This window comes from Dasypus novemcinctus (assembly GCF_030445035.2).
Source record: "Dasypus novemcinctus isolate mDasNov1 chromosome 19 unlocalized genomic scaffold, mDasNov1.1.hap2 SUPER_19_unloc_1, whole genome shotgun sequence".
Classification (NCBI taxonomy): Eukaryota; Metazoa; Chordata; class Mammalia; order Cingulata; family Dasypodidae; genus Dasypus; species Dasypus novemcinctus.
In genome coordinates this window covers 723,560-745,348 of record NW_026688134.1, presented here as the reverse complement: position 1 = coordinate 745,348, position 21,789 = coordinate 723,560, and the positions used below count along the sequence as shown (strand labels likewise).

Below are 21,789 nucleotides of genomic sequence, written 5' to 3'. Positions count from 1 at the left end.
CTTCTTGCTTCTCTTTTCTCTTTCCTTCTTTCTCTCTCTTCCTGTCATTTTCTTCCTTTCTCTTTCTCCCCTCCCTCCTTCCTTTCTTGTCTCTCCATCCCTCCCCCCGCCCAACCCCTTCCATTATTGATCTTTCAGTCACTCCTTGTGAGATACTGTGCTCTGCATGGTAATCAGGGGTGGGTGGCACAGACATCCTTTCTTCTCCACCAGGCAACAGGGCTAAGGGCTAGTCATAAAAAGAATATGACACAGTCCCTGCTCTCCAGTGGTCCAAGTCTAGTGGGGAGACAGACATGCAGGCCGATTACCACAATACGGTCCCCTCTGGATTCAACTCAGCTGCACTCCAACAAGGTAGGCTGTGAGTGCCCCTGGCCAACTTAGAAGCAGCAGGCCTGACAGATTATCCTGGCTCCCCACCCATGCATTTACCTGCGATTTCTGTCTTCCAAAGGACTTTGAAGGTGACAGCCACCAGCCCCAAGCATGGTCAAGGGGCAAGGAGCCATGGTGTGTCCCTAACAAGGTTGAGATACCCGATCCCCCAGGCTTGGGGCCATGCATAGGACGCCACAGCTCCCTGTCCCCAACCTTGCCCCATTTTAACCTTCTACTAAAACAATATGCAAATAAATGAAAGGAAATTAAAATAGAGATAAAATCACCTTGATCTCACAGTGCTGAAAGAACAGTTACTTTTCAAGATCCTACCTCATCTATCAACTTCTGTCAGGTGCAGGAATAGATCATTTTCAGGTCCTCTTCAGATTTATTCCATTTTATCCTTTGATAAAATGTGGTTTTTTACCTTCCATTCCTGGCATTATTTTGTAATCATCTTTTCCTGCCTTGCCCCACAAGCTTCAATGGCTGCCTAATGTTCCACTAAGTAGCCTAGTTTATGTAACTGGCGTCCTATTGTTGGACATTAGGAAAATCCTTGCTCTCACTTTTATAGATAAAACTATTAGTGTTTCAGGGCCTTCCCTTTCTGTGGGGCTCGTGGGCCCCATTTAAGCAGGAGGATGGGAGGGTTTGCATGTCATGGTTTCTCCTGGGGAACCTTCCTGCCCTTTTCTGTCCCCAGGGCAGCTGTGCCTATACAATAATTGCTTCCTTCTGGCTGCCTGAAGGATGCCTGTTCAACCTCTATTCTAGCAGCTTCCACATGGCCTCAGGACTCTCTATTAATGTTTTGTCTCCCCTACTAACTCCTGACATTCTTGTGGCCTTTTCCTCTCTATACCCCAGTGCCTGGCACCAAGAAAGCCTTCAGAAGTGGAAGGGAAGGAGGAAGGAAGGAAACAAAGAAAGGAAGAATGGGGTGAGAAAGAGGTTTCCTCTTTTACTCTGGCCACCCCCTCCTCATAGGGTCTGGATTGCTGTGGGGCATCAGTGACTGAACATGTTGACATTTTGTAATTTATTGTCCTGAACTATACACATTACACCTTTCCCCCCAGGACTCACCCACAATGGAAGCTGCTTTTCATGAGTATATCCTGGGACCTAAATAAATAGGCAGAGACAAAAACCTCATTAATTTTTTAAAGCACTTATTGGAATCAGGGGGGGAAATCCTGCCATTCTGAGTTAAGAAGTATCCAGTACATGAGCGTTCATTGCTCTTTACTCTCTAATCTTTTTTAATCCTCTTGCTTGCTAGCATTAATCCTTGTATTCCCCCTCAATTCCCCTCTACTTCAGATGATCACAAGAGCAATACCAACCCACGAAAACCCTCTGCCCGCAGCCCCCATTGCACTGGAGGAAGCAGGGGGCCCAGCTCCAAATGAAGGTTGGCCCTCAGAGCTCCAGAGGTGCCTGAAACTCATTCCTCTGCCTGCACCTGTTTGGGGGTGAGATTAGAAGTGTTGGATTCACAATGCTGTCCTCTTAAATGAAAAAAAAACCTTCTGGGCTGTGAGCAACACCCAAGCTTATCATCCACCAAATGGCAGCCTTGCTGAAAGTTAAGCGCTTTACAAGGTCTTGCTGAGAAATTCCATGTCCTAGAAGCTAATAGAAGGTCAGCATTTTCCATTTCAATGTTTTCCCTTCTCACTGCCCAGGGTCTCTGTAATGCTCCCTTCAGCATTTTGAAGAAGTTCCTACAACTTCTGACAAGGTTGCTAAGCATTTGATGTAGTGTCGTGATTTTATCCTTCCCACAAGCTTGTGACTTGAAGCTTGTTGCTATTCTCATTTTGTAGACGCAGAAATTAGAGTATGAACAGGGGAATATCCCCCTCTCCCCAACCAGGTTCCCCCTATGCAGATTCCAAGTTGAAGAATGGGGATCCTGTGTAAGTGCACTGTGAGAGTTCATCTTTGCTTCCTCTGATTTCCTAGGGCAGAGGTTAGCAGACTACAGATTGTGGGCCAAATCTGGCCCACTGCCTGGTTTTATAACAAAATTTATAAATACAGCCATGCTCGTTCATTGACATCTTGTTTATGGCTGCTTTCACACTACAACAGCAGAGCTGAGTAATGCAACAGGCAACATATGGCTCCCAAAGGCTACAGTAAATACTACCTCACCCTTCAGAGAAAAAGTGTGCTGAGCCCTAGAATCGGGGATAATCGTTACCCAGTACCCCAGAATCCAGGGTAACAGACAACAACAACAAGAATAGGCATAGTTCACATTTATCAGGTGCTGGCTATGAGTTAGCCAGTTGTTGAGCTAGTCACTCTCTGTGGAATATCTCATGGAAGCCTCTAAAAACATGATCAGGCAGGTGCTCAGGGAGAGGAGTAACTCTGCCACAGTCACGGATGGTGCTAGAAAGTGGATCTACTAGAGCTGTCTGATGAACAGTTTATAAACTGCAGAGTGTGCTGCGATTTTAAGGGCATAATTTTTAACCAGGCTGTCTACCCAGTGCCTGGCTTTGTGCTTCATGTTGGGTTGAGAAGTGATAGCAAATGAGGAAGGGACAGTCTCAATCCTCAGGAAACTTGTGGACTTGTGGGAAAGACAGACCTCGATCTAGATCAGACAGTGAGATGGGCTGTAATAATGGTCAGAGAAGAGAGGAGTGGGGATTGGGGAAGGGGTCAGAAGGCAACACTTGAGTTGGCTCTGTAGTGAGGAACATAATTTAATAAGTGAAATGGAAGGTGGGGAAGAGCGTCTCAGTCAGCAGGAACAAGTTCAGCCAAGGCCTGGAGGCAAGCAATTCCCATGTACCCGAGTCTGGGTGTGAAGTGGGAAGGAAGCTGGAGTTTGTGGTAAATGACAACAGAGGTTCGTTCGAAGCCAGAATGAGAAGAGCCTGGGATGTGAGGCTGAGGGCTTTGACAGTGTATTTTGTTCCCTTAGGCAGACAGAGCCTCTGTTTTCTCCTGCCATCCCATTTCTGACTGGTAGTAAACAGGTACTCAGTAAATGCTTGCAGGAACACAGTGCCACCACCAGCAGTAGGGAGTGAGCTTGCTCTTGGCTGCCCCCTGAAGGATGCTCACATAACAGCAGCGTGCAGACTTGTCCAGGACGACAATGACGCATCTGTGGGAACCGCTTCCAGGCCTTCTGAAGAGCTTCAAGTCTGAGGTTGGCTCCACTGGCTCTCTGGAGAGAAGCATTCCGGAGTAGGCTGCAGTTCCCCCTCTGGTGCTCAGATGGCAGAGCAGGAATCACACTTGGATTTTTGATCACTTAACTTCAGTAAAGCAGAGAAGAGGGAAAGGCCCAGCCTCTGGAGCCATTCAAATCTGAACTCTGCAGCTTTCTGGTTATGTGACCTGGGGCAAGTCTCCTGATTCCTGAGAGTCTCAATGTTCTCGTCTGTAAAATGGGAAGGATGATTCCTGTCTCATGGCGAGTGCAGCCTTCCACATAATTAGTGCCCATTGACTATTGTTTTTTTTTGTTGTTAATGACAAGATTTGTGTATGAGTTGGTTTTTGCTGCAATAATGCAAAAAATGACAGTAGTTTACACGATCAAACATTTATTTTTCTGTGTCACATGTCTGTGGGTCAGCCATGGGTGGCTCTGCAGGTCAGGTTTAGTTGGCTCCCCTTGCTTTTCATTCTGGGACCTGTGGCCCCCGAGAACATGCCATTCTAATGGCTGGGAACATAAGCATCAAGAGGGGTGAGTGGGAACATGGAACATTGCTTTGTTTAAGGCTTTGGCTCAGAACTGGTCACAGTTACTTCCTTCAACACATCTCCTGGCCAAAGCAAGTCACATGGGGTCCAGTCCGGTATCAGTGGGGCAGAAAGTGCAGCCACCCTGAGCCATAGTAAGGGTGGAGAGGGAAGGAAGAACGGTAAACAAATCACACCAATGCCTCAGTTGCCAAAACTTATAGCAAAAATGTGGGCCATACAATCCTAGCATCCAACCAACATTGTCTTCCATGGTTCACATAGTTTAGCAAGTCACCTGAAGGTTTCAGTGGCTGATACTGAGATAAGCCCATTTCCATGGTTTGTCTCCATTCACAGAGGGTCTTGGTGAGTGAGGGGGAGTTCCAGTAAGATTCTGTGTTTCTTTATTCCCTTAGGGTTCAGCTCCCTATCCTCCAGCAGGAATTCCCAGAGAGGGCCTAATTTATTGCTGGAATGGGAAGGCAGTCCCCCCTCAGGCCCACTGAGGCTCCAATGTGAGAGAAAATAGCCAAATGGCCCCCCATGTTGGATAGCTACCACTCATAATCTAATTAGCAGTGGCCAACACTGCCTGTTCCCATTTACTCTGGTAAAAATTTCTGAGTGTTCCTCTGCCAAAACCATATTTGGGACACCAATGGTAATTATTAACCATGTTGATAAACAAGGCTTCCAAAATCATCTCAGAACCAGGAACTGTCATTGAAAACAACAGCAGCCCACAAGAACATGACAACAAAATTGCCCAGTGGTCATGCAGTGCCCCCCTATCCCAGGGGAGCTGGTGGAGGCAGTTGATTAGTATTTTTTGGACATAGGGAACTTAATCCTGGCCCAGATCCACTCATTTCTTCAGCAGAATATTCTGGGGAGTTCAAATTACTTCTTCATTTGTTCCAAATACATGATCTTTTTTGACTTTTCTTGGGCATTGAGGTCATTGTGAGGTTATTGAATTGGGCAATGGAGAATGTGAGGGAAGGAAAGAAACCCTTCCAGATATTCACTCATTCACTCACTCACATGCTGACTCACCAGGTGTTGAGTCTCTGCAGTGCCTTAGCAGCTGGGGACTCAAAATTGAAAAAGACAGAGATGAACCACTGTTTGGCCACGTAACAGAGCAGATTCTCACTAAATGTATTCTTTCAAGGTCACACTGGGCTTCCCATGAGCCATTGCACTGCAGATTATTAGTTTAAGCTAATCACAGAAATCCTTTTCCCCTTGCAATGATTGGCTTAGGGGTGTGCATATGACCTGGTTTTGCCCAATAGGATATGGAGGGAAATCTGTTAGCACTCCTCTTCACTGCTTGTAGCTGTGTGTAGCTGTGACACCTGCAAATTTAACAGCCACCTTGCTACTTGCCAGAACAACGAAGTCATTGCTAACAGCTGCTTTACCTGGGGCAACTTGGTACAGCGAAATAACTCTCATTTTCAAGTCAGGCAGACTCAGTTTCTCCCTGCTCCTTCCTAGCTGTGTGACTTTGGATATGTCTGGTCACCTCTCTGTCTCAGTTACCTCATGTGTAGTTGTTGTGAGAAGCCAACAGTATGATGCCTGCAAATTGCTGGACATGGAGAAGGTGCTGTCTAGGTGAAGACTACCATGATGATAATTATGCTGGTTAGAAAGTTATGTAGTATAAATAGCTGATCTGACGGCAAGAAGACCCAGGTCCTAGTCCCAGCTCTGCCATGATGTGCTGTGTGACTTAAGCAATTTTAAGTCCTCTCTGGGGCCCATCAGTTGGCTGGGCATGACTGATGGCTTTCGAACTGAACTCACTGGAGCTTGAGATGTGATGGAACAAATTCTGTAATGAGGAGACATAGAAGCAGGGACTAGACTGACCCCCACCCCCAACTTCAAGTACAGCAACTCTTTTGTTATTTCTTTTATAGATTGGAATTTTCTGTTAGATATTCTTTGAAGAGAGTTTTCTGTCCTAGATGGCTAAGTTCCTTCCAGTTATTCAGTGGTTAATAGCACGAGCTTTGAGCTGGATCCTCTAGGTTTGAATGATGAGGCTACCATTTACCAGCTGTGTTAACTTGGGCAAGGCAGATGACTTCCTTAGGCCACAGTTTCATCACCTTCCAGCCATTCATGAAAGTCCCCTTTCCCCTCATCCCTGCCAGTAGGAGGTGTTACAGCGCTTTAATTTTTACCAGTTCAGTGAGTATAATATGGGGTTTCATTGTTACTTTAATTTGCATTTCCCTAACTTATAGAGAATTTGATCATCTTTTACTATATTTACTTGTTGGCCATTTGGATTTCTTCTGTGATTTCCTTCCCTTTTCTCCTTTTTCTCTTGGATCATTTGTCATTTTTCTTGTCAATTTTGAGAGCTCTTTAATATAGTATGGATATTATCCTAATATGGCATCAATGTTTCTCTTTTACCTCCATTAAAGTTTTTTTAAATAACTATATTTTGTCCTTTTTCATTTTCTTGTGAGGATTACCTAATGTATGTAAAACATTTAGCAGAATTCCCAGGATACAGTTCAATAAATCATTTCTATTATCGCCAAGTCTTTAGGGTGAGTACGTGGTTCTGGAGTTATTTGGAAGTGTGTTTGCAGATGACTTTAGTTCAAGCTGTAGGGCCCGAGAGGGAGTAGTTTGAATTTGTACCTGTGAACTCCCAGGAGAAGGGAGAAAGAATGTTGCTGTCAGTGTCCACGTGAGGGGGCAGGGCAGGAGACCTTGTCACCAAGGTCAGTTCTAATATGTGCCTGACTGATGAGTGGTGGGATTGACAGGGCTCCGTCATTTCCTCTGTGACAGAAAAAATAGTACTCACACTTGGGAGATCATAAACACAGAAGGTATCTGATACATCAGAAAAATAACTAAGGTGGGGGCTATGAGCCAGTTCCACTGGAAAATCCTGCTAGGAATATCCCTCTTGTCGGAGACAGACTCCCCCCAGAGATGAATCCGAGTCAGGGGACTCCACTCCTAGCTAGTTTCCTGGAAGACACTTGCATGAACTGGTCCACACTTGTATCATTTACTTATGACCAAAATCATGCCACATAACAAACAACCTCAGTAACATAAAGCAAGTCAGAGAGAGAGCAAGAGTGAGAGAGAGAAAGAGAGAGCGAGAGAGAGCACTGTAGTCACATGCCAAGGACATGGACACGGGGAGAGGTGAAGAACTGGGGCCATGATTCCAATCTGCCGCAACCGTCCATGTAGAGGTTAAGGTTATGGGCTTTGTAAGCAGAAAAACCTGGATTTTGTTGCCTCCTGTGCTGGGATTTTCCTTACTCCCCCCATTCTCCCTCAAGTGTCTAAAGTGGCTTTTCCCCCAAGGCTTTGCTCTTAGCTAGCTGCCACAGCCAAAACTCCCATTTCAATGTTGCCCTCCAGCTGTTTATGCCCACCCCGCTCCAAGAATATTTGCATTAAAAGATGCTCATTGCTTGTTCTGGTTACATGGGAACACACGCTCTTTACACACTATAAAGCAATACCGCTAGTCATGACCAGCCTCTGCAGCTCCCCTCTGAGTGGGAACTTTCCACTGTTAACATATTTATCCAGATTTTTTTCTGTGCCTATTCGAGATCTCTTCTCTTTGTCAAACATGGGGTGATGCTTTTATCACTTAACAACAACCGACAATGTGAGTATTTCCATTAATGACGAAGTCAGTGGCTTGTGAATCAGAATCACCTAAGGAGGAGAATATTAAAATGCAGATTCCTAGGCCTTGTTCCTAAAGAGTTGGTTTTAAAAGAATCTGCACTTTTCACTTTGTAGATCCATGGTATTTGAACGGGGTCTCCTTGTCTGATGCTGAATTTGCATGGTGGTGGTAGAAAAAGAAAGACCCAAAGAAAGGAATGAATAATTAAGGGATTCCAGGCATTTTGACAGCAGTGGGAGAAGAAAACCAGCATCCAATCACATGCCCTGAGGAGGCCTACCTTGCCCAGAGAAAAGAACCCACATTGGTTATAATCCTCAGTTTCTTTGGAACCTGTGCAAGGATGGACCTTAGTTAACCAAGTAACCATTAACCTGGGCTTTGGAACTTTCCAGCTCTGTATCCTTGTGCAAGTAACTACCTTTCTGAGCCTCACTTTGCTCATTTGTAAAATGGGAATCATAATATCTACCTTGCAAGACTGTTGAGAAGAGCAATAGTTTCACACACATCAAACACCCACCGAAGAATTGGGTACATAGTAGGTCTTCAAGAAACAGTAGCACACTTTCCCCCTGGAGATGAGGAGGCAGGGACTCACTGGGTAGCTTGGGAGAAAGCCAAACCTACACCCCCCCTGCCCCCCACCACCGAGAGCACCAACCACATCAGGTGTTTTGACTAGTTAATTATGGAAAAATTAGGGCAAGTCAGGTCTGCCTCCTGGATTCTCATTTTAAGTTCTGGACAACAATGAAGACTTTTAATCATTCTCCAGGGTTGGGAACAAGAAAGACTCTTCCTGCTGGGGTGGATGATAAGTAGGGGAACCAATCAAAATGTGTAAATACAGCAGAGGAAGAGGCCAGAGCTTTTTCTGGATGCTGGCTGTCTGGGACCCTTTCCTGGGCAAGCCCTGAATGGGGCACTAGGGTCTTCTGGCTTCATATGTGTATGGTATATAGCAGGCAGAAGCACAACTGGCTGCAACCCTCTACTCTTCCCTGTATCCACTCTCTTTTCAACGTCACTTTGTTGCTTCTCCCATTTAAGGGATTCGAAATCCCTTGAATCTGTACTGGCCTTGTCTCTTGTTTGGGGCTATAGAGTGGGGCTGAGACAGTTCCTAGCTGAGGGATCAAGGGGACTAGGGTACTTTGCTTTCTCTTTTGAATCTTGCCCAGCCGCCATGAGGAAGACCCCAGGCTAGCCTGCTACAGAATGAGAGACCCTGTGGAAGACACCTAGTAGTCTCAGCCAAGACCAGCCTAGACCAGCCTAAACCCAGTCGACCCCCAAATACGTGAGAAAGCCCAGCTGATACCAGCAGAGCCACCTACCTGGCTGCTAGCTGCAGTCAGATGCATAAGTGAGCCCAGCCAAGGCCGTAAGAACCAACCAGCTGTGTGACCCGTAGACAGTGAGCACAGTAATTGTTTATGGTTTAAGCTATGAGTTGTGGATGGTTTGTTAGGCAGCACTAGCTAAATGATACAGTGTGTGCCTGATGATAATGATATGAAAATAATAAAATCATAGTAGCAGTAAGAGCTACCATTCACTGTGTTCCAGGGACTAGGAAAAGGATTTTATATGCTTTACCTTATTTAATTCCCACAGTGTCCCTCTGTGGTAGGTATTATCACCCCCATTTTACAGAGAAGGACACTGAAGCCCCGGAAGGTTTATATTGTCTAATGCAGATTGCTTTTGTGTGGGGAGAACAAGGTTGGAACTCAGGCCTGTCTGATTCCAGAGTTTGCCTTGTACTGCCTCCTGGAGAATCTCACCTGATGTGCAGGGAAGCATGCTCAGAGTAAGGCCAGATTCCCCAGCCTGGCATCACAGGCACTCTCCTGGACTTCCTGCCTGGAGGTCTGGACCAGTGTTCCCTTGGTGACACTTCTCCAAACACACCCATGCCTTTGTCCAGAATGTGTCCAACCCTCCCCCTGGGTTGGCTTTTCCTCTCTTTACCTGGAAAGCTCGTTCTTATCCTTCAAGACCCAGCTCAGGTTTCACCTGTATCAGCTTGTAGCAACAGATAAGAGAAACCCCTGATTCAAATTAGCACAACCCATAAGAAAATTCAATATATTGTAAGTGGAAATCCAGAGGTAGGGCTTGGGGGAGGAGAATCCTGGCTCTGTTGAGGCAGCAGTCCAATGGTATACTCAGGGACCCAGATTCCTTCCCCTTCTTTGCTTTGCGAGCTTCATCCCAGATGGGCTGTAAGGTGGCTGCAATAGACTTGCCATCATATCCAAACCCAGCCACATCCAGAGAAATAGAGTTTTTTTCCTTGCATCTCATTTTCAGACTCAAGGAAACCTTTCCCTGTAGCTTCCCAACAGACTTTCCTCATGTCTTCCTGGGTGGGATTGAGTCACGTGCCCCTTCCTGAGCCAACAGCTGGAAGTAGGAGGATTATATCACCATCCTTAGCTTTGACAAATCCAGTCATCTCTGGTGAGGTGGATGTGGGAGGGTCAACTACCATGACATGGCACACCCCCTCCAGGAAGATGCCTCTGACTTTTCCAGGCAGGATCAGCTGCCTCCTGTGGGTTCACACAGATTTCTGAGCTTTCCCATATGCGTCACCATGTGTTATAATGGCCGGTTCACTAGTAGACTTCCCTTCCATCTTAGCTCTTTCTGTTATTCTCACCCACTGTTCCCTTCACCACCCCAACACTCTCCACACTTAGGATTACTTCTTTTTTCCACCTAGAACATGAACGTCTCAGTTCTGCTCCTCTCACTGTCTGTGTGCCCCTGGGAAAGTTACTTCCCATCTCTGAGTCTCTGTCTCCCAAGTTGCACAAATAATCCCTGTATTATAGGGGTGTGGTGGTGATTGGAATGTGAGTGGACCTGAAGAGTTCTTGGAATTCATAGGTACTCAGTAAGTCTCTTCTGTGCTCCTCACTCAGTCCTTTCTAATTATTATAGCAGTAAAATATATACTTGAGATTTTGTTACATTTTTCAATGACAAGAGGATTTATTTTTGTTTGTATAAGATAAAATCATAGAAATAAATATCACATCTGACATCAGTACTGAAACTGTTTATGTTTTTTATCTGACCTTTAAATGCTGAATCTAAAGTGGATGAATAAAAACAGAATATATGGCCTCTTTGCTTCTCTCACCTGTGGTGATGATGATGATATCGGTGGTGGTGGTGATAGCTCCCATTTCTTGAGCACTTATTACGTGCCCGTGACTTATCTGTGCTTTACATGTCTTCCCTCCTGAAACCATCACAAAGCTACAAGGTAGTTCCCACCAGCACCTCTGCTGTGGACAAGGAGTGGTGAGAATCCCTGTTTAAACAGGGAGGAGAACTTGTGACCAGGGATCAGACAGGGCCACAGGGTAGGAAGGGGCAGATCCAGAAACAGAAGGCCCTTGATGCAGCTTCCTGCGGCTGCTGCAACCAGTGAGCACTAACTCTGTGGTTTAAAACTGCAGAAACATATTTGTGCACAGTTCTGGGGGCCGGGGGTCTGGAGTCACTGTCACTGGGCCATATTCAAGGTGTTGGCAGGCTCTGTTCCCCTGAGGCTGTAGAAGAGAATCTGTTCCTGCCTGTCCCAGCTCCTGGTGGCTCTGATTGTGTAACTCTTCACATCAAGGGTGGCATCTTCCAGTCTCCCTCTCCCCCATCTCCACACCTCCCTCAGCTCTGTGGCAGACCTCCCTCTGACTCTCTCCTATAGGTACACTCTGCTCTGTAAAAATATGTAAGATTTTGTATTGGTTTTATAATTTTTCTGATGATTTAAGTATAGCAGGCCTGGAGAAATGTGCAGATGAGGCAAACTCTGGTGCTTTCGTTTTTATTAATTGGAGGACTCTAAAGGGTTCAACTAGTTGCTGTAAATAGCTGCACATAACCCTAGAGTAATGAATTATTTTCCCAGTTTTATGTAATACGCTCCCAAATTTCAGCTCCTTATTAGAGCGAGACTTTGCAAAGTGGGTGGCAGGAACCAAACCATCTGCCCAGGAGTCACCATCTATAGCAGCCAGTCCGGGTACTGACAGCTCAGGGTGGAAATGCCTCCCAGGCCCCTCCTCCTCCACTGATGATTGGCAGTGATTTCTGGATCACTGAGGACTGCACCGTGCCTCTTCGTTGGATTGTCTTTCCGATTTTACTGAGAGACATGGCCTTGGTTCTCACTTGCATAGAGCTTTAGAGCAGAGTGCTGTAAGTTTTCCTGTGTAGGGTAAAATTCTGTCTCTGCTAGTAAAAGTTTCAAAGTCAGGAAAATTCATCTTTTAATTTAGGCCTCCTATTTTATCATTGAAACCCTACTATTCGGATTCTCCAGGGCCTAGTGGCTCAGTGCACAGAGCTTTGAGAACCTGGCCTCAGCCTCTGAGGAGTAGTGGGGTGGCTGGGGGGCACCTCTTTGGGTGTGGCCTCCTGCTACTCAGATGTGGGGAGGGGGTGGCGGGCGGTGCCACCCTTGGGCACAGCCTTCCTAAATAGCCAACCTGCCTTACCGCGAGCTACCAGAGAGGGGGCTAGGGAACCGCCCTTCCAGGAGGAAAACGGTTTCCCCTCCAGGAAGTGGGCGGGGCCCCCCACTGTCAGAGGCACTGGCCGCCTGCAGCAGGTTGGGGGCGGAGCCTACATGGGGTGTGGCCAGAAGCTGCCTCGGTTCCCATGATGCTTAGGGGCAGGCTGCAGACTTAGGCCGTTGGAAGCTGTTGGCGGTCGTTGTCGTTCTTCAGGTGCTCGGCCGCCTGGAGCTCTGTGGCCTGGGGGTGTTTGTGGAGGGTGTTAGTCCTGTGCACTGACGGGGGACTGACCCCTCTGCTGAGTTTCTGACTCTTTAATCCACTGAACCTCCCCACGCTCTTGGCTGGAGTAGGAGGTGGTGGATTTGTGTGCGGTGGACCCAGGGGAACTTCAGATCACAGATTTGTAAGTTAACGGGCTTCCCTGGGCTGGATGGCAGTAAAGCTGTGACAAAGAGTGGTTAGTTCCAGGGTGACTGCATGTTCCCATTTGTCTGCAGCAGTCCTGGGTTATATCTGTCGTCCTACCTTTTAATGTCACCCCCTTTCACTGAGTTTCCTGATGTGACTTTATGTTATATGGTCATGCTCTTAGGTCTGTTGTGGAAATTTCTCTTAAAAAGTTTGACTGAATAACAATTGAAGTCAAAAATTTTAAAAGGCACACAAAAATAGGATGTACAATCAGACGTAGACATTCATGCTTGTACCTGGGCCTCTTAATGCAGTGATATTCAAGCAATTGGCAAGTGGGTGCCTGGGAGGGGTAGAACTGAGGGAACGGGCTGGATGAGAGGGAGGCACACCTCGAATTGTGTACCTTTTTCAAATATGGTTTGGCTTTTATTCATATGAGCAAGTGTGACTTTCCAACAAAATGCACTTTAATTATAATGATTATGTGGATGGATCAAGACAGGCTTATGAACTATAGTGTGTTATATGAATTTTCCTTTCAGGAGGCCCCTAGTCAGCTGGACTTTACCAGTCAATGGGACAAAGTTTTGGTTTTATGTTCACGAGACATATTGGTATGTAATTTTCCATTCTTTTACTATCTTTATTTGATTTTGTATTAGGATAATGTTGGCCTTAGAGTTTGTCAAGAAATATTCCCTCTGCTTTGTTTTCTGAAAGAGATTGTGGAGAGTTTGTTTCATTTCTCCTTCAGTGTTTGGTAGAGTATGCCAGTGACACATCCAAATGTGGAATGTTACTAATTATCGGTTCAAAAGTTTAATGGTTATAAGGCTATTCTGATTATCTATGTTTTTGTGTGTTTTGAGAGTTTGCATCTCTCAAGGAGTTGGGCCCATTACATCTCAGTTATCTAATTATTGGCAATAGGGTTGTTCCTAGTCTGCTTTGAGTATCCTCTTATTTTTACTTTTTTTATTTTATTTTGTTTTTATTTTTTATTATCTCTTAATGTCTGTGGAACCAGGGGTGATGACCCCTCTTCCATTCCTGGTAGTGCTCATTTGTATCTTTTGTGTTTTATGTTTGGTTAGCCTAGCTAGATGTTTATCAGTTTGATAAATCTTTTCAAAGAACAAACTGATGCTTTAGTTTGGGCATAAGTTTTCACTTCTAACTGATTGATGTGCACGAGTGTACTTGCTGGGTTTTATGGTAAGTATATATTTAGTTTTATAAGAAATTGCTCAAACTAGTTTTTAGAGTGACTGTACCATTTTACATTCCCTCGAGCAGTGTATAAGAGATTCAGTTTCTCTGCATTCACACCAGCATTTGCTATTGTCACTTTTATATTTTAGCTGTTTTAATAGGGTTTAGTTAATAAGTTGTATATATATTACTAGAATAAAAATTCTAAAGGAACCATAGAATTGTACAATACAGAGTAAACCCTAATGTAAACAAAGGATGATAGTGAAGAGTGCAAGTATAAAAATGTTCTTTCTTCTCTTGTAAGAACTGTAGCACACTAATGCAAGGTGTTAATAATAGGATGGTATAAGAGAACTCTGTATTTTATGTATGATTTGCTTTAAACATATGTTTTCTCTAATAAAAAATAAGAATCCTTTGCCTAATACAGTGTCCTGAAGATATTTCCCTATGTTTTCTTCTAAGAGTTTTATGGGTTTAGTTATTACATCAAGGTTGTTATCTGTTTTCAGTAGATATTGTGTTTTGTCTGATCACATTTATTCTTTGCCATATGGATATCCAGTTTTCCCTATACCATTTGTTGAAGAGAGTGTTCTTTCCCCTTTGCGTGGACTTGGCACCCTAGTCAAAAATTAACTGGAGGGAAGCAGCTGTGCTCCCATCTGCCATGTGGGAGGCCCTGGGTTGGTGTTACAGGGCCTCCTTTTGAAGGCAAGCTGGCCAGGAGAGCTGACATAGCAAGATGATGCAACAAAGGGAGATAAGCAGACACAGAAAAAATGCACAGCGAATGGACACAGAGAACAGACAGGAAAAAAAAAAAAAAAAAGCAAGAGGGGAATAAATAAATAAATACATAAATATTTTTTAAAAAATTAATTGGACATTGATGAGTGGGTGTATTTCTACCCTTAGAACTCTGTTCCATTGGTCTTATGTGTATGTCTGTCCTAATCCAGTATTATATATTTTTTATTACTGCAGCTTTAAGGTTTGAAATTTGCAAGTGTGAGTCCTCCAACTTTGTTCTTTTCAAAGATGTTTTTGATTATTCAGTGTCCCTTGCTCTTCCATATGAGCCTGATGATTAGCTTTTCCATTTCTGTAAAGAAGGCTGTTGAAATTTTTATTGAAAGTCCTTTAGATCTGCAGATAGCTTTGCATAATAATAACATCTTAATGATAGTAAGGTTTCCAGTCCTTCAGCACAAAATATCTTTCCACTTATTTAGGTCTTCTTTAATTTCTTTTAGTAATGACTTAACGTTTTCTGCATATAAGTCCTTTATATACTTTGATAAATTTATTCGTATTTATTTTATGTTTTGGTTGCTACTGTAAATGGATTTTTTTTCTCGATTCCCTTTTTGGATTACTCAAATCCATGTGTAGAAACAATGCCGATTTTTGAATATTCATTTTGTTCTCCACCACTTTGCAGAATCTGCTTCATTCTTGAAAGACAGTTTTCCTAGATAGAGAGTTCTTGGTTTGATTCATTTTTCTTTCAGGATTTTATATATAATTCCACTCTCCTCTGGCTTCCTTGGATTCTGATGAGAAATCAGCAGTTAATCTTATTTAGGATCTCTTGCCTATGATGAGTAGCTTCTCTAGTGTTCCTTTCAAAAGTCGTTTTCATTTTGGTTTTGATCATTTGTCTGCAGTCTGTTTAGGTGTGGATCTCTTGTAATGTGTCCTGCTTGGAGTTTGTTGAGCATCTTGGGAATGTGGATTCATGTCTTTCATCAGACTTGAAAAGTTTGGGCCATTATTTCTTCAAATAATTTGTCTGCCCCTTTCTTGCTTCTCCTTCTGGGACTCTTATGATGCATATGTGATGAAATGCTTTAAAAGAATTGCATTTTTAACTAGTCAGTGTAGTGGAGACACTACACAGTATGTCATTTGGAATCAACCCAACTTGGATGAAATTAGAATTCTTGTGACTTGATATTTGCCATTCTTTAGAGTAGAGCCCAATTTATCTGTATCTAGGATTTAGAATTTACTTGTTTAGTAACTTTATACAAATTGCTTAAAATCATGGTACCTATTCCTCACTTGTAAAAGTGAAAATGTTTTTTGAAAATACCTACATCAGAGGAAAGTTGTGAGATTTATAGTCTTTTTAAAAATTATTAACTAAGTTTAGCTTGTTCCTCCCACCCAATGGTCCCCATCCATCTATATTCCTGACAAAACAAAGAGCTGTATTCATGGCGTCATGCTTTTTTTTTAAAGTAGGATGACAAGAATTGCTGAGGAATAAGAATTGTCATTTTCCTTTGTTACAGAGAAGTGAGCTTACTTTCCTTATTTGTATCAGCCCAGGAATCTTGATGCCAGTCCCAAACTCTCTAGATGAGGTGCAGTGTTTTTGGATGATTTTCTAGGTCCAAAATAAAATGAAAACAACCTCCCCAATAAAAGTGAACCTATCACTTTTATTGATACATATTACTAAAGCATATAATCTATGCAATGTGTATAATCAACGTTATTTGGAAGAATTACACAGTTGTTCATTCATCAATTCAATAATTTTATTTTCATTATACAAACATTAATAGTAATAATAAGCAAAAAACCTAGACAAAAAAAAAAAATACTGCACCCCTTAGTATTTACATCTCAATCTAAGCTTCCCCAGTAGTACATTGCTATTTCATTTGTCTCTCTGATTTTATTTTAGCAAAATTTTTTATTATCTTTTTTGAAATGGTACATAGATCACACAATATGTTACATTAAAAAATATGAGGTTCCCATATACCCCACCCCACCCCCACTGCTCCCACATCAACAACCTCTTTCATCATTGTGGCACATTTACTGCATTTGGTGAATACATTTTGGAGCACTGCTACACTGCATATAGTTTGCATTGTAGTTTAAACTCTCCCCCAGTCCATTCAGTGGGTTATGGCAGGATATATAATGTCCTGCATCTGTCCCTGCAACAGAATTCAGGACAACTCCAAGTCCTGAAAACGCCTCCATATCACACCTCTTCTTCCCTTTCCATACCCTCAGCAACTCCTGTGGCCACTGTCTCCACATCAATGATACAATTTCTTCCATTGCTAGAGTCACAGTAGTTCTATAGTAGAATACCAGTAAGTCCACTCTAATCCATGTTTTATTCCTCCATCCCGTGGATGCTGGGATGGCAATGTCCACTCCACCTCTAATTTGAGAGAGGGCTAAGAGATCACATGACTGATGGATGTGATTCTCCTGCTTGCAGTTGTAGACCATTTTCAGTTCCCTGGTGTGGTGGTTGACCATCCTCACTGTCCAATTAGGTGACCTGGGTAAGTCCCATGAACAGGAGAGTATGTGTTGCATCTCTGCTGAGTTTCAGGGCCCAACTGGCACATGGGCAGTTCAGAGATTCAAGTCTCTTGAGCATACACTGACCCCAGTGCCAGTCACAAGTTCAGATAGAAGAGGTTTGTGTAGAAAGGTCACACCTGAGTCCAACTTCATCACACTCAGGAGCACAAATTCTTAAGTAGGGCCCACTGTTAAGGCACTGAACTCCAGAGCCATCTACCATGATCATAGAACCTGTGTGTCTCCATAGCCCTCAGAAGTACCAGTACATGGGGTTGTATCTACTTTGGCTGTCACTGGGATTCTGCTGAGACGTGTGAAGCATGACCCCTCTCATGACCTCCCAACTCATTTTCAAGTCTCTTAGTCATGTAAACTCATTTGTTTTTACCATTTCCCCTTTTATTCCAGGTCTTTTTCTAGTGGTATCACCAGCTGGTGATTGGCAGTAATCCCTCTGTGCCAGGGAGGCTCATCCCTGGGAGTCATGTCCCATGCTAGGGAAGGTAGTGCGTTTATATGTTGAGTTTGGCTTAAAGAGTGGCCACATTTGAGCAACGTGGAGATTCTCAGGAGGTAACTCTTAGGCACCCTGCAGCTGTAGCTCTAGTGGAAATTTGAAGCATACAGGCTCATAAGCATAGTCATCAAGATCAAGGGCCCATCACTGGACCATCCTTCTTCACAGGTCTTTGCCCTTGCTCTTGCTGGATTGTTGCTGTTCCATTGGGGAATGCAACAGAGCTCCCCCGACTAGGATCTCAGCACTCCCTCAGTTGTCATGTGTGACTTTATTTACTATTACAATACCCAGTGAATATCTGAGCATATTTGTATATCCTATATACATGCCCTGGAGAACTCCCTCCCAACCATGTGTCCCCCATCAATGACACGCCACAACCGTGCTCCTCCCCTGCCATAGTTGAACCCCTCTGTGATTCAAAACTTCTTAAAAAATGAGCCTAATATATTGCCATATTCAATTAGTAGGAAAATGAAATCATAACAATAGGTTTAAAGATTAGGAATAGAATATATAATAATTTAGAAAAACTAAAGAAGTAAAAAATAAATTGGGGTATTAAAAAATGGAAAATATCATGAAACTTTGCTTTTGATGTTTTTCCTTTCATCACTGTAATAGGTATTGCCCTGTGTGTCCATGGCAAGGAAATCTCTTCCATTCCTTCCTCAGTGTCTAGATCATATTTTAAAACTTTTTAATTTTGTCTTCAAAATAGTTTTTGATCACAGTAAAGTCACATATATAATATAGGGGATTCCTATTTACCCAGTATCAAACACTTTTCCCCCTTTCCCAGTGTATTAGTCAGCCAAAGGGTTGCTCATGCAAAATATCAGACATGGGTTGGCTTTTATAAAGGATATTTATTTGGGGTAGGCGTTTACAGATACCAGGCCATAAAGCATAAGTTACTTCCCTCACCAAAGTCTATTTGGAGCAAGATGGCTGCCAATGTCGGCGAGAGTTCAGGCTTTCTGGGTTCCTGTGTTCCTGGGGCTTGCTTTTCTCTGGGTTCAAGGTTCCTTTCTTCCTGCGGCTGGCTTCTCTTTCCTCTGTGAACTTACTTGCCAGGGGTCCATCTCAAATCTTCAGCATCAAACTCCAACATTCAAACTCCAACATCAGAAACCCTCAGCTCTGTTCTTTGCCATGCCTTTTATCTGTGGGTCCCCACCCACCAAGGGGTCTTGAGTCAACACCGTAATCGTAACTCAATTGTGCCCAAGTATAGATCAGATTATAAGCATAATCCAATATCTATTTTTGTTATTCATAACCATATCAAACTGCTACACCCAGCAATGATCTTTTTCCATATGGATTTTATATTTGCTACAGCTAATGTACAGATATTGAATCATAGCTACTAACCATGGTTGCATTATAGTTTACATTATGGTTCATATTTTAGACTGTACACTTTTCTAAATTTTTGGTTACATTATGGTTTACATTTTAGACTATACACTTTTATAAATTTTTGGTGATATTTAACATGGCCTATATCATCATTGCATGATCTTGTGGAACACTCCCATTGCCCCACAGTTACCCCCTCTTCCATCTTTTCTATTCCTCTCTCCCCTTCCCCTCAGGGCCCACAGTGTCAACCAAGCTTCACTGCTTGAAGGACAAGATTCATAGATACTTGCAGCAATGTTGATGGCTTGACACACTAGTCTGTCCTCCCCAGTTGGGGGCCACCCATGCTTTTGAGAGACACCCTCTCCTCTGTTTGAGAACATCCGGCCTCCCCAGGATAGGGGTAAAACACCTTCCCACTCATTGTATGGATCTCCACCCACTGATATAACACATTATGTCAACTTGAGCACTCACACACTCCCTAGAACCTGTCCCAGGTGCACCCTGTGCCCGATGCACCCTGTCAAACAGCTTACACAAGTAACCCTTCCTTGTCATATTTTCTAAAGAGTTTTCTCAATATTTTCTCAATATTCAACCGTGTACCTGACAATCTCCCATGTTCGCCTGCTTCCCCCAAACCCTCCCTCCAATCCATGGGCCATCTGACCCATCCTCCCAACCCTAGCCCCCGCCGAGCCTGCAAAGCCCAGCCCAATATTATCCCTATGCCACTGTCTTATCCCTTCACTGCACAACTATTCAACTCCACTTTATCATAGGTTTCTCTGGTGTAGGCGTCAGGTCACAAACTTCCTCTCACTCCCAATTTCCTGTAATTCTATCGTCCAGTCTCCAGCTTTCTGAGAGAGCTTGATCTGCTTACTTCATATCAGAGAGGTCATGTAGTATTTGTCCTTCATTGCCTGGCTTGGCACTCTCAAGATTTTTCCATGTTATCTTATGTGTTAGTATTGTATTCCTTCTTACAGCTGAGTAGTATTCCATTGTATGTATATACCACATTTTGTTTATCCATTCATCTGCTGATGGGCATTTGGGTTCTATGCAACTTTTGGCAATAGTCAGTAATGCTGCCTTGAACATTGGTGTGCATATATAAGTTTGTGCCCTTGTTTTCAATTCTTCTGGGTATATACCCAGCAGTTGAATTGCTGGGTCATATGGCAAATCTATAGCTAGCTTTGTGATGAACTGCCAAACTGTACTGCAGAATGGCTGGATCTTACAATATTTCCACCAGCAGTGGATGAGGGATCCCATTCTTCCACATCCTCGCCAACACCTGTAGTCCTCTGTTTGTTTTTTTTTAATAGCAACCAGTCTGTTGTGTGTAAGATGGTATCTCCTTGTAGTTTTGATTTGCATTTTCCTAATAGCTAGTGATGTTGAGCATCTTTCCATGTGCTTCTTGGCCATTTGTATTTCTTCTTTGGTGAAGTGTCTGTTGAAATCTCTTGCACATTTTTTGAATTGGTTGTTTGTCTTTTTGTTTTCGAGACACAGGATTTCTTTCTATATGTTAGGCATTAGGCTCCTATCAGACACATAGTTACCAAATATTTTCTGCAACTGGGTAGGCTGTCTTTTCACTTTCTTGATAAACTCCTTTGAGGTACAAAAGGCTTTAATTTTGTTGAGGTCCCGCTTATCTATTTTTTCTTTCACTGCTCATGCTTTGGGTGTGAAATTCATGAAGTCATTTCCTATTACAGTGTCCTGTAGATGCTTCCCTACATTGTCTTCCAAGGTCTTTATGGTCTTGGCTCTTATATTTAGAACTTTGATCCATTGTGGGTTAATTTTTGTATAAGGTGTGAAATGGTAATCCTCTCTCATTCCTTTGCATATTGATATCCAGTTCTCTAAGCACCATCTGTTGAAGAGGCCATTCTCTCCCAGTTTAGTGGGCTTGGTTGTCTTGTTGAATACCAGAGGACTGTATATGCAAGGATCTATATCAGAACGCTTAGCTTGGTTCAGTTTGTCAGTATGTCTATCCCTGTGCCAACGCCATGCCATTTTAATCATTATAGCTTTGCAGTATGTTTTAAAGGCAGGTAGTATGATTCCTTTGATTTCATTTTTCTTTTTCAGTATGTCTTTGGCCATTCAGGATCTCTTGCCCTTCCAAATAAATTTCATAGTTTTTCCAGTTCATTAAAAAATGCTGTTTTGATTTTTATTGGGATTGCATTAAATCTGTAGGTCAGTTTGGGTAGGGTAGACATTTTGGTGATATTTAGTGTTCCTATCCATTAACAGGGTATTCCATTTATTTAAGTCTTCTTTGATTTCCTTTAACAGTGTTGTATAGTTTTCTGTGTATAAGTCTTTTACATCTTTAGTTAAATTTATTCCTAGGTATTGGATTTTTATATTTACTATTGTAAATGGAATTTCTTTCTTGATCTTCTCCTCAGATTGCTCATTATTGGTTTACAGAAATGTTACTGTTTTTTAAAAATTTATTGAAGTATATGCACTCATACATAAACAATAAGTGTATAATAGTTGCAAACTTACAAAACAATCATACACAGGATCACACAGGACTCTCA

The 21,789-nt window shown here is 43.0% G+C and overlaps 1 long non-coding RNA gene across 6 annotated transcripts in view; it reads left to right on the top strand.

Annotated features, from left to right (window-relative positions):
* LOC101413383 (uncharacterized) overlaps positions 1–21,789 on the top strand; it is a 159,405-nt gene that overhangs the window by 74,101 nt on the left and 63,515 nt on the right. For 4 of the 6 annotated variants that reach the window (XR_011648166.1, XR_011648165.1, XR_011648164.1 and 1 more), the window contains one exon: positions 13,299–13,370. This is a non-coding gene — a long non-coding RNA (uncharacterized lncRNA). Of the gene's footprint in view, positions 1–12,531; positions 12,746–13,298; positions 13,371–21,789 lie in introns of those variants that run through there. The other 2 variants (XR_011648161.1, XR_011648163.1) reach the window with 1 other exon arrangement.